The following is a 14,386-nucleotide window of genomic DNA, read 5'->3' on the forward strand; positions in this document are numbered from 1 at the left end:
TTTACGACTAGTAATGTTTAACTCTGTAGCCTTGTAGTTATGAACCCAAACCTGAAGACAAGGAAACTCTTAGGGGTAGTTTGCTGTCTTGGAGGACTTCTTGAAATAACTAACCTGCATTTGCGTTGCTTGGGGAGGAAAACGGAAAAAGCCTCCCACGGCTAGCCTGACAGTAAGGGGATTCTAATCCTTGATTCATCTACCACTGAGGATATTTTATGTCAGCACTGTGGTCAGGACGAGCCGGGAGCGGAATTCGCATCGACCAGCCATCGCTGATATTCAAACCCAAGTTACATCATTATGAGACGGGTGCTCTTACAAAAGTTATTTTAAAACACTTAAAGCACTATTAAAGCATTATTCTACTTATAAAATTCAATATTTACACTCTTATGAGACTAAAACCTAAATGATAAAATACGAACTTAAAACGAGTCATATTATGAAAAGTTAAGAAATTGCACTATTTTAGGTTAATTATTTTTTGAACTCGAAAAAACAGAAAGGTTCACATAGATTCGTCCGTTTTTCTAATTTTAAAGCATTCTAAAATATTAAATAGTGTTCTCAACCAATAGTGTTTATTTTTCTTCAGTTGTGTGTTTTACGTAAATCATTAAGTAAAACCAATACAAGTATTTTTTCACCGTCTATGGAACAATGTTACTTAAAAATAGTTACTTTTCTCAATATAGTAATGGTATATTTTACAATGGAATATTAATCTTATAATGTATAACATATAATCATCCTGCATTGATGAAGAAAGGTAAAGTACCCATGCAGCAGAGATAAGTATTAATTACGTGAAAATAACGTTAAAATGCCACAAGGTTTAGAGCAAAAAAACGTTTATTTAACACGTTTTATTTCCGTTTCGAGTGGTAGTCTCGAATTAGGTAAAAAAGCGTTTATATTTGGGCTGTTTTTAACGTAAAAATGACGGATTTTTGCCGTTATTTTGACTAAGGTGAATTTCGTAACCAATTTTTAACGTATTTTTTACGTTTTTTTCACCAAACTATTTACGTATATTTTTGGTTCTATAAATTCGTTATTTTCACCAAGAATATTTACGTGTTTTTAACGCTTATTTTTATTAAAATAACGTATATTTTACGTTATTTTAACCAAAATACAAACGTATTTTATCCATACTATTTACGTATTATTAACGCTTATTTTGAGCTTTATTTACGCATTATTAACGCTTATATATCAATATTTTTAACGCTTATTTTGAGCTAGGTGAATTGATAAATTTTTCGCGAAAATTTAACTAAATTAATTTCAATTTATCGTAATTTTAACCGAATTGTTAACAATAGCATATTTTAAGTTTTTTTTTTTAACTAAGAAGGAAAGAAACCATTCCGTATTTTAATGTTTACGCTGCACTAATTACACTAAAAAATATAGCATTTACTTTTTATTTAAAAAAAAACTTTTAATTCTTTTCGAACTAAAACTAAAATAACGGAAAATAGCAGATATTCATGTTTTTTTTTTAGAATCCTAGAAAAAGCTTTTGTTTTTAATCTCACACTTTCTGTAAATTTTTACAATTCAAATTATAACTCAACGAATATGGAATGCAAATCTTTCCACCTCTTCACAGCAGCATACTAGTTTATTTATGAAGTTTCATGTCCCTCAGGAATTTTTTACATTTTTAATTCCTAAAAGTTTGTAATATAGAGAATTGGTAGAAGAAAAAATTACTCAATACTTACATGATTTTCCAAACCCATATGGAAAAAAAATATTTTTTTTGTTGTTTAAATTAATAATTAAGAAATCTACTGCTGTCCTGAAGTCCATGTTTCCAAATTGCTTGCTGGAAATTATCTACTCTTCTAGAATGCTTTTGGGTTCATTATTTTTTTTTTAAATGCATTATATTTTAATTTTTAGCTTGAAAAATTTGACTAAAATTTACTTTAACACACACACGAAGTAAAAAAAAAAATATTAACCAAATTTACCATTTGATTTGTTTACTTACTAAAATTACAATTTTTCTAAGTCTTATGTTCGTAAAACTAAAATTTTTAATCCAGAAGAGCAGTTAACTAAATAATTTTAAATACAGAAAAAAACATTAAATCAAATAAGATTTATTAAGTTTTATTTATTTTACAACTATCATACAATATATTTACAATATATAGATTTACAATTATAACACATCGCCACAGATCTGAAACATTCGTAACTTCTTCCATCCCGCTGTTACTATCACCTCTTCACTGCAATGTTCCTGGAAAACAAATAAATATTTTAGCATATGAAAAAAAAATATACCGGACAATAATATTAAATTGTTACAAGCAACAGTAGATTTCTAAAACGAAGCAATACTGACTAGATAAAATACAGTTAAATAAAAATTTTTAAAAAAATATTAAAACTGTTTATTATTTTCATGGAATTTCTACTAAGTATATATCGATTGAGTACATCCAAATACTTAGATATAAGAAAATCTATTTTACAAATTTTAGTCACATATTACACAACAAAATTACATACATATACAGCACAAATCTGAATTAGAATATTTCATAACTTTTTTTAATCCTAACTAAATCTTACATTGAAGCCAGCAGTAAGTTATAAACAAAACATAAAATTATTTTTCGTGTGGCTTTGAGGAGAACTCCTCCAGAGTTTTAGTCTGGTGCTGTTGGCTGCTTTGGTAACAAGTAAGAGCACATTTCTAATAGGGGAACAATGAAGGAATAAAGGTGTCAATTGGTTTACCCACGCTGACCTAAAATCAAGACAAAACTATTCACAAAACACTCCTATTTGAAATTACTTTTTCTCATAACCGCAGTACTTGCCACGACATGTGCCCATTGTCAGGTAAAGTACTCCTAAAAGCTGCCCTATACTTTCTGTTTATTTACTTATCATCAGAATTTTATTTTCCTCTCTCATTCTTTTCATTTTTTTATTGCTCCTTGGCTGCAATTTTCATTCCTCTTCAGAATATTTTGCAAGAACTTTGTAGTTCAGAAACACAATTCGATTAGTTTCAGTTACGTAATTTTTAATTTCTCATTTATTAAAACAGTAAAAATACTATGCCTTTTAACACTAACAGTATCTTTAATATACAAAAGGAGTAATTTTAACAAATTCAGTAATTTGTTAAACTATATAATATTTAGTTCAAGTGAAGAATTACATTTTACAATTGCCTCTGTTAAAGCTTTTTTAAACAAAAAATGGTTATTTTGAAAATTCTTTAATTTCTGTAAAATCGCTGCTAAAACGTAACACTTTACTCCAAAATACATTAGAAAGCTGTTTGGTGATATAGAAATTCATTTCCACAACGGAATTCTTAGTAATGGTGGGAAAAATAGGAAGGGTGGGAAAAATAGGCTCTGTGTTCCTTGACCCTAGTGTGTTACAATCAGGTTGCTTGGGGGCAGCAAAAACTTTATTTGTTTAAACCACTTAAAAAGGACTGGATAAAAAAATTTCAAAAAAAAAAAACTTCACACACAAAACACAGTTTTTGGAGAAATATTTTAATAAATATTTCTTCGAAAAATTTGATTAAATGAAAGGAACACAATGGTGTTAGTTAATTGTAGCAACATGACAGAATGTTTGGAGTAATGCAGTATAGCAATTTTGGACTATAAAAACAATTCGGAGGAACAGCCTTAAACTTAAAATTGTTTCAAAAAATAATAATTTTATGCTTGGAACTAATTAGAAATTATCTTTTTTAATGCTGCATATATATATATATGAGCAAAACAAAATTACCAACTTTCCACACCCTTGCAAAAAAATAAAATAAAAATTTTTTTGAACAAGTATAGAGCAGATATATCAAAATTTTTTTAAACTTATTTACAGATGTGAAAACAAATATATATTTTTTTGTCAAACTGTAATTCATATAGTTTGTAGTAGTGATAATTTCCATTGCATGAACTACTTAACTTACAAGTTTTCTGCAATATTAGACATTTAACGTAAATTTTACTTAATAGTTTTTGTTAAAATAAAAAGTTGGAACATAAGTATGCTAAATGTATACAGTAAAATGCAAGAAAATATAATAAATTAATGAAAACTAGTCAGTCTAACTCTTTTAGAGAAAAGTAAGCATTTTTTGCAACCTTGATATACACAATGAATCGTGTTTCAAAGCATTTTAATCATTAATACTTCAACACCAAATAATAAACACAAAAACATTCACTTGGAAAAATAAGATATTTAAATAAAAGATGTTTTCAAACAGTATGAAATCAAAAATTTTTTCATTTAATGTAAGCATAATAATATAGTGCAGAAGTTATTGAAAAAAAAAAAACTTTATAAAAATAAAGTGATGATATCATAGACAGATATATCATATAAATAGAAAATATCATATGTATAGTCATAGATATAAAATCATTGATTAAAGTTAACAATATTGAAAGTTCAATTTCTAATATGCGGAATTGTAGAAAACTGCAGATGTACACAAAAAAAATAAACATATATACAATTGGCTTATTTTAATTAAAACAAGGATAATTTGAAATCTTGTGGCAGAATGTTTTTGAGCTATCTGCGACTAAACTCTCCAGCACTAAGATCTAATTGCAAAATACTTTTAATACAAACAAACATATATGTTGCTAATTTAAAATGGAAAAAATATGCTGTGTTAACAAAAAATAATAATAATGATTTTCTTAATTTAACACGAAATAATTTTTTTAAAATATTATGGGTGATATTCTCACATTTTGTTGGTGGGAAGACACACACTTTATTAGCTTCTTCGCATTTTGTAAATAATCATCACAATAAAAAAATATTAAATATCATGAAATCCATAGTAGCAATTGCCCCCCCCCCCAAAAAAAATATATATAATGTAATTACGTAAATTGGACTCCTCAAAAGCGTGTTACACTTTGAAATTAGGTTGTAATAAATAATATCGTATAAAAAATATGTGATTTAAAATTTAAGGAGAAATCAACATCTATAACTTCTAAAAATTCAATAGAATTTAAAAAAAAAAAAAAAATAGGTAGCCTTAAAAAATAGATACTCAAATGCTCGATTCGAGTTTTCCATATTGTTTAAATATATCAAGATGGTTAAGAACCAAATGAAAATCAATATCAATAACTGCCGAAAATACTATCAAAACATTACGTCGATTTATGATACTATCGGTGAAAATTGAGCGTGTCAAAAACTGATTATCTAAATGCATGATTCAAATATTGCATGTTCAAATATTTCTGTAAAAAAGAAAAGTAATATTTTCTTCTTTTCAAGAAAAAAATCTTTCTGCAAGAGATCTGTAAAATTTTGCAACAATGTCGCCGTTTCGCTGCGATTCTGCCACGGAGATTTAAAATACTGAGCAATATGCATAAATCTTAATTCCCCGAGAATTTCTAATTGATGTTGTTTATTCATTTTATAATTCATTTTAATGTTTGCCAAATGTTTGGTTTGAGTAGCCTTAGCCTTTGAGGGATTCATCAATCTGCATAATCGCTGAAGAATTCTCAAAAGCAAAATAGAAGTTTCAGAATTTGTTTGAACTTATGGAGGACTATGAATAAAAAGACTAATTTAATGCAGATAAAACACATTTTTTTTTTAAGTGTCAGTGAAATAAAACATTGGAACAGCAAAAATAGTGGTGGTAAAAACAGTAACAGTTTACCATTCTACTTGATACTAACGATGAAACTTACACCAGAAACTTCTATTATAAATTAGTTGAATAGTGCAAAGGCTGATGATTGTGCATGAAATAATTAGGATTCTACAGTACATGGAAAATATATTTACAATATATGATAATTCATTTTAAGAGACAAATTTTTGAGTACTTTTATTTGTTGTTATTGAAGCATGGGCAGCCTATGTAAACAGTGTTTAATTACTTTTTTTAATATCAGCAAAAGTAATCTGAAATAATTTTTAACAATTGATTTGATCATGTTTATAATTTCACGAATTTTTTTACCCATTTTTAAGCACAAGAAAAAAGGAAACAATTCAAATACAGTTATTTCTTTAGACATACTTAATTCAGGTACCTTCAAATGAGACTTGATGGAGGTTCATTCTCAAAGCTAGATCCTTTTCAAAGATCTTCCTCAGAAGTACATCAATAGATTATGAAAAAGAAAATTCATTCAGTTAATACGTTTAAAAACATAGAAATAATTCAAACATATTTTGTTTTGTTTATACGGGCACATTTATTATTCAAAACTAGAGAAGTAAGGAGTAATGGTTTGGCAGAATGTTAGCTAAAAAAAATGGTGAAATGCAGAATATATTTTTATAGCAATATTTTTTTAAAAAAAAATTCATTAATAAATATTTTTTACGAATAAATAAGTTTATTTATTATTGGAAATTACTCTATGCTTATCTATATTAGTGGAATGGGCTAAAGGGAAAACAAAAAACTAAACCAGAAATACTTAATAAAGTTATGAAGTAAAATAGAAAGAGAAAAAAAAATTATCATAATTGTTACAACAAAACTTCCATGCTAAGAATAATATTTTTTGTAAAGCAGTATCCATAAAGCAACATTAACTAAAATATAATCTATTAGAAATATGTTATTAAAATGCTGTGTTATCTTAAAAATGCTAAAAAAAACAAAAGATTATATACAAATGTAAAACAGAAAAATCTATTTTAATTCTCAAAATGAAATTTTAAAGCTTTACATCTCAGTCTTTCCAATTATTAATATTTTCCAGATAAGAATAAAGACAATAGAAACATTCTTAATTACTGTGTCATACAGTTAATAAAAACAAAGTTTTTTAGAAATGTAAAAAGCTAGGTAAAAACCAAGACAAAAATTGTTTAAAAGAAAAATTTAGCAATAAAAATTTCAATTGAACTTTTTCACCTAGCAAGGGTCTGTCTAGGTTTTTCTGATAGGTACCTATTTTATGAAAATTTAGACATAATTTGTGAAAAATTAAAAACTACATTAAAAAATCAACACAAAAATATGGATTTATCGTTTCTTAAGGAATACAAAAATAAAATTATAAGAAAAAGTATTTTGTGAAACTAATGTTTTTTCTAAAGTTGAATTTGTGAAGGTACTGCTAAACAGTAGTAAATTTGGCCTTGACAGACCTCTCTCTGCCTAGGCATATTTTTAGAATACAGTGACTATAAAAGAATTAAAAAAGTTTTAAACAGCAATGTAAATTTAAATAAAAGCTTGAATAAGAATAATTCTAAAGATAATTTAATATTGAAAATTACTGCAATTATTTTCCATATCGTTTTAGCTGATAAATTTCAAAAACTGTTTCAAAAATAAGAAGAAAAATTTCCAGTAAATGTTCAACTGGGTGTTTTTTTTTTTCTTTTTAAAGATATCATGTTGCAAAATAAATAGTCAAAAAACTATTTTGTCCATGTGAGATTTTCTCTTGCAATAGCTTGTTAAGTACTTCCACGACATTTTGGTTGAAGAACCATCTGCTATAGACTCTTGTAAAATTTACACCAATCAAGCGTGTTTAACCCTTGGTTCTTTAAAAAGGTAAAGTTAAAAGAAAATGCCACTACTCAACTTTTTTAAAAATGCAACAACTAATAGTTTTTATACTTTATAAGACAATAGTAGGTAAGTAGATAAGACAGCTCAAATTAATAACAATATGATAGGACTGTTTCACACATAACACTTGTCTCGTCTCATTTGCTAATAAAAATGCCATCTCGTACTGAGTAGGCAAAACAGTAAGAAAAATGCCCGTATCATGATCTGCCGGTGAATAATCACTATATCTTCTAAGCAACTTCCACGCAGCAACCAGGAGGAGCTAAAAAAAATTAACGAACGGAGATCAACTTGAAGAGTATAACTCGTAGCTACCTTTCGCACACCTTTACATATTCTTTTAAAAAGTTAGCAGTTAGAAATCTATTTGGTGCCTGGACGATAGCAGTTGGCATAACTGCTCACAATACAGAAGTAACCCTAATAGGGAATTAAAAGTTTAATGAGTATTTATATGTTGTTACCTATGGATAAATATTTATAAACTTCCAGCGGTCCACGAAAAATTAAGAAAATATCTCAGAATGGGAGTAACTCAGAGAATATAAGTTGAAGCAATCCTCAGGAAAACTTCTACATACTTCTTTTTAAATTTTTGCAAAGTACAAAATATATATTTTTTTTCTTGTTTCAACATTTTTAGTTGGCACAATCTAGTTCAAATAGGGAAACATCCCCTTTTATTTGATTCATAAAATCAGGGGAGATCTCTATAAAAGGAACAATGGCAGAATAATCAGCACGTCTTGGCAACTTCTGGTATCGGAGAAACTGAAAGAAAGTTAAAAAGTCACAGAAAGGGACCAACTCGAAAGCCATTTGGCAAACATTCATGTTTTTTTCAAAAAAAATTTCAAGTTTATATCTATTTGGTAGCTTGGCTATTGTAGTTAGTGTGACAGGTTAATATATGGAAATATCCCCTAAAATTAGTGAAACAGAAAAATTTACATTATAAATCTAGCTAAAATTCTTTTCCACTCCGGAAAATTAGTTTATCATCACCTGTGGCAGAATAATCAACAGGTCTTGGTAACTTCCAGTGGCTATCATCACACTGAAAACAAAACATGGGAAGAAACTCAACAGGGTATATCTTGTAGCCACTATCCCCTGGCAAACCTCTACAAGTTTTCTTTTATAAATGTATGCAAGTTTGAAATCCACAATAGTAGGCGCAGCAAATCACAGAAGGAAAATATCCCCTCTACTCATATTTTGGTGTGTAAAGTCAACCATGATTAATGTACATTACATTTAAGTATTATCTTCAGAATAATGCTTATAATTGTTACTTTTTGTTAATTATTATTTATTATAGCAACAAAATTTGTCAGGTGAATAAAATAATGCAGCATTAATTTAATAATTTTGATAATTAAAGCTTTAAAATAGAATTTTTTTTTACATAAGATCGCAACTAGTTTAACTCAGTATTTCAGATTAATATTCCTTGATTAAGCTTAGGTACCATCAGAAAACTTTCCAAAAATTCATGATTTTATTAAAAATATCTTAACTGCATAACAATCGTATATAACGGGTCTGTATTTCGTCTCTTTACATTAAGCACAGTAAATGAGATTCAACAAATTCTCTTGCTTTTTTCCAAAATCGTTACGTTTTGTCATAGTTTGTTAAACTTCGCAAATGATAGGCTTAGAATATTTGTGTTTATTTCAAGCAGAATTAACTACAATAATTATTTACTTTTTTTGACAGTGAAGCATTATAATGAATTAACATTCTAAAATAGTAATAATTAAAGTAAGGAATAAAAGAACTTACCATTGAATTCGGCGTATGTAAACACACGCGTGCAACAATGTAAATAAATGTAGGGGTAGCTAGTGTAGGGGTAGCAATCCTTGTGTAGAACTTGCTCCCACGGAAAAGGAGTGAAAAGTTGAAACTTAGTATCGTTTAATCCACTTGTAAAACAAAAACTCAAATAACTGAAAGCAATGTGGAGAGTACTTTTGAATCTATATTGTTAATCAATTTTTTCTCTATTTTTGATTTTTCTTCTTATTTTTCTTATTATTATTCTAATTAAACCTGGAATAAAATGCTACATTGTAGAATAACTTTCATATAATATTTTTAAAAAAGTTAAATAAAACTGTCAAGCTTTTTTTTTAAAAAATTATTACTATTTTACCTGATGACTTAAAGAAAAATGGAATTATATAGTTATGTAATGTTATTTTCATTACAGAGATATAATAGTATTTTATTTTTACTAGTATAATATTATTTGAATAGCTTGTACATAAAAAAACTCGATTTTAATGCTTTTTATAATTTTCATGAATTCATAAAAATTGCTGTTTTATGCTCTGGAAATTTAAAATTATTATAACAATAATTTATTATTAAAAGATAAATATTATTAATTAAGATCACTGATTCGTAAGACATACAAGATTATTTAAAATACGTGATTATTTATTTTAAAACTTTACACTTTTTTGCTTCCTCTAACCAGGAACTTCATATCCAATCGTTAGGAATTAGAGGATCGTACTATAGTAATTTAACTAAATGAGACATTAATTATGTTATATTTTAAAACTGTAAAACTAACAATATACATTGATTTTTTTGTGCATCATATAGGCTGATCAATGAACCACAAATTGTAGGATTTCCATTTAATCCGAAATGAGAGTAAGAAAGATATTGTAGAATACATTCTACGTTAGGTCTTCCATCAAATCAAAAAGATTTAATCTAACTACATCCACCAATGTAAAAGTTTTATCGATTAACATAATATGGGATCAACATGTACATTTATTTATCTCTGGTTAATTTTAATTATTATATCATGATTACATGTTATTTCTCAAATTTCGTGCTTATTTTTTGTTTTTCTCGTCTGCGTAGGTGAAGATTTTACATACATTAATTGGCATGCATAAAGGCATGGTCTCACGATTTAGGTATCATTTTTAGTTGTTGGTGATGATCGTGTTAAAAATAATAGTTTGAAAAAATTCATAAAATATTTATTACATAAAAAAATACACATTTAAATAAAAAGCACCTTTTAAATCACGATTTCATTTGGAGAAAAGAAAAAAAAGAGGTAATATCATGCATTTGAAAACTTGATTATAACAATAAGGGTAAAAAAGGGTGTCAAGTTGTTAACATTTCTAGTGGATCAAGTTATTTTCATATAATATATTAAATATTTTATATTTAATTTCAGCTGGAAGGATCCATTTTCGTTAAACGTTCCGTTTCCCTCTTCAGTGCTTTAGATAAAATAAAAAAAAAGTAAATTCTTATGAATCTGTTTTTTCGCTTGCTGATATTTGTCTTCATTTTAAAAGCAATGTATGTATACATTAAAAAGATTTTGTTGAAATTTTATTCCCAGATAACACAGTGTAAACAGATAATGTGTCAACGAATTAATGAAGGTAGGAGTTTTAGTTACGTCGCACTAGAGCTGTACATTAGGCTTATCATCCATTTAGACTTAAATCTGAAGGGGTAGGAAATTTTCTCCAGATCCCTGTACATTTGGCACAGTAATGCGATCGACCACAGGCCTCTCGATTCCACAGATTTTAATAGCACATATATCGCATGTACTCGGTGGTGTCAAGGACTAGAATGGCCCTTAAAACCCCTATTAACCGGGAACTAAGCCTAAATGAAAAAATCTTGGTCAAAAAACAAAGAAAAAAATTTGTCGCACTGATGTCAAAATATGAAAAAAAAACAAATATTTAATTTCTCTCTTCTTTTTTTTCTTGCTGTTGTTGTTAATTTACGTCGCACTAGAGCTGCACAATGGGCTATTGGCGACGGTCTGGGAAACATCCCGGAGGATGATCCGAAGACATGCCATCACAATTTTGATCCTCTGCGGAGGGGATGGCACCCCCGCTTCGGTAGCCCGACGACGTGCGCGCAAAGTCGAGCACTTTACGGTAGCACAGTTTAACGAGGACCAATACCGCACACCCTCGGTCCCTACGCAGACTGATCCAAGTGGCACCCGCACACTGACCGCAGCCAGTGATGTTTGACCTCGGTGATCTGTTGGGAACCGTGTCTTAACGATCAGTCCACTGCGGGACCTTTTTTTTCTTCTTAAAGGTGGGTTTTTTTTTTTTTTTTTTTTTTTTTAGGATCTATGTATTAGCATTGCAAAATTTAGGTCTTAACTTCAATTTTTGAGGAACTTTCTCTTTTCCTTACTTAATTCCTTTTCTTTTTTATTTATATGATCTAAATAATTAAAAACAATTTATTTAACTTCATTAACTATTTAAAACCTTCCAAGCATTGTGTCCCTAGGTAAATTTTACTAAAATTCCCTGTTATGTAACATTATTGCCCGATATGATTAAAAAAAAAAAAAAAAAGACTATTTAATGCAAGAAAGCCTAAAACTGACAGCTCGGAAAAATAAACCGAACTAACGCTCTAACTATTTTTAAAAGTACTTCAATTTCACATACACAAAAACTCACTCATAAATAATATTTTGCAAAGAAATAAAGAATTATCATTACTTGCTCTTATAAAAAAAATTATTTTTCTGACATTACAACAAAACTTACAATTATTATTTATATTTTATGCTATTTTATATTATTTTTAATATTTTATAAATTTATATTATTTTTTACTATATATGATTTTCATAAATAATTTACTTATTGCAATTAAGATTTTATAATTAAGCAATTTCCAGATTATAAAATTCAAGATTCAAAGCAAAATTTAATAAATTTGTAAAAACGTTGTTGTGTGTAAAAACGTCTTTTAATAACGACCAATATTTTAAAACTTCCCACACTAAATTTTATTACGAAAACTAATTATGAGAATTATCTTTTTACCTGTTATTTGATATGTATTTTTTTTTCATTAATAAATATTATATACATTAAAGAATCAAGATTGATAAATTTTTCAAAATACTTTAATTCTATTTTTACAATTTATGAAGTTTTTGGAAGGAAAAAAAAAATTAAATCAGTATTTTAAAATAAAGTAAATGTCTCTTTCATGCAGTAAGAACATGGAATTTAAAAGTAGACACATTTCTTAGCAATTATTTTGAAAAAACTTATATACGGTAAGCGATTATTGCAAAGTAAGAAATTAATAAATAAATGTTAACAAAATTAACCAAAAATAATCGTTTCTATTTAATGTTGATTGAAGTAGAAAATAATAATTAGAATATTGTATATTATAAATTATTTTTTAAAAACTCGTATGGCGAGCGATAATTGCAATATAAAAAAATAGTGAATCAATTTTTACATAATAACAAAAAATAAATTTTTTAAATTAAGATCTTTGAATAATAATAATTATTAGTATTCGCATATTAACATCCCACTCTAGAGTAGGCTCGAACCTAGGACGCCGTACCCTTGAGGCGAACGCTGTAACCACTACACCACGACTCTTGTTCCGGACAGAGATAATTTAAATTTAAGTATAATGTGTTTTTACGTTATGTTCGTTGCATGTCAAGTAGTGGAAAATTTTTACTTTATTCAGTATTTTGGAAAATTTCTTAATTTTCATCATAGTTTAGTTATATAAGAATTAAAACTCATAGTTCCCTTGTCAGTTACTGATAATGAGCCGACTCAATATTATCAACAAGCAAATATTTATAACCAGTTTAATAAAACAAAAATAATTATAAGTATTAAAAATTAAATATGAATTGTAATGAAAATCTGCAATGTTCAGTTTATTCGAATTCAAGTGAGACGTAAAAGATTATCTTTCTTGGGCTCTCACAGGTTCATCCTTTTTGCTTGAAACATTTTTACCACTAAATTTACGTTTATAATCCCAAACAATTTACGTAAATATAACTATGCAACAAAACGTCAATTTTTCGTTAATAACACGTTTTTAAAAAACGGTCAAAAAATGGATAAAATGTACACGTTAAAATAACGTATTTTAAGTACGTATTTTTAACGAATTATTTAAAGGGAAAATTGATAACGTTAAATTGACGTAATTTTAACGTATACGTTTTAACGAATGAAGAAATGGTGAAAATCATTACGTGAAATTAACGTAATTTTAACGTATGCGTTTTAACGAATGAAGAAATGGTGAAAATCATCACGTGAAATTAACGTAATTTTATCGTATACGTTTTAACGAATGAAGAAATGGTGAAAATCATCACGTGAAATTAACGTAATTTTAACGTAAGCCCAAAACCTTATAACGGACGAACGGATTTTTAACGTTTATTTGCCCTTTCATGCTGCATGGGTAAGTTACATTGGGGCTTAAAATATCAGATTTAATAACAGAAAATGATCGAGAATAGATTATTGTCTGTGTTTAATGTTATGTCAATTCTTTGTTTTCGCAACCTATTTATTTATTTATTTATTTGTATTCCTTACATTATTGAATTCAAAACTAACATTACTGTTTATGACATCTTAATTTCCTACTGAATATCTTATAACATCTTTTTAAATATTTTCACTTATTAGGTAGCCAGCCATATTCATGAATGGTTTGAGAGAACTTTTATTTTTTATCATATTTTACTATCATTTTTGCGACACATTTTCTTCATTTTCACCCATTTTTTCATTGGAGTCTTTAGAAAAAGAAGGTGTTAGTTATATCTTTTCCGCTTGAATAATTCTCACCAAATAAGTTTTTTTTTAAAAAAAATAAGAACAGATACTTTTATGTCAACGTAAACTAAGTCTGCTTTTCAAGAGTACAGTTTCCTCAGTTTTCCTCGCTTTCACCTTTCTCAGAACA

The 14,386-nt window shown here is 27.6% G+C and overlaps 1 long non-coding RNA gene across 2 annotated transcripts; it reads right to left on the reverse strand.

Annotated features, from left to right (window-relative positions):
• Positions 1-2,114: 2,114 nt before the first annotated feature.
• LOC147807401 (uncharacterized) lies at positions 2,115-9,759 on the reverse strand. Of its 2 annotated transcripts, XR_015435680.1 has the most exons (3): positions 9,386-9,675; positions 6,077-8,368; positions 2,115-2,263 (listed from the first exon to the last, which is right to left on the reverse strand). It is a non-coding gene; the product is annotated as an uncharacterized LOC147807401 (long non-coding RNA). The 2 variants fall into 2 exon arrangements; XR_015435679.1 differs by having other exon boundaries at positions 6,077-9,759.
• Positions 9,760-14,386: the final 4,627 nt, after the last annotated feature.

Source organism: Parasteatoda tepidariorum, chromosome 7 (genome assembly GCF_982258835.1).
Source record: "Parasteatoda tepidariorum strain Cologne lab strain chromosome 7, Ptep-v5.0, whole genome shotgun sequence".
Lineage (NCBI taxonomy): Eukaryota > Metazoa > Arthropoda > Arachnida > Araneae > Theridiidae > Parasteatoda > Parasteatoda tepidariorum.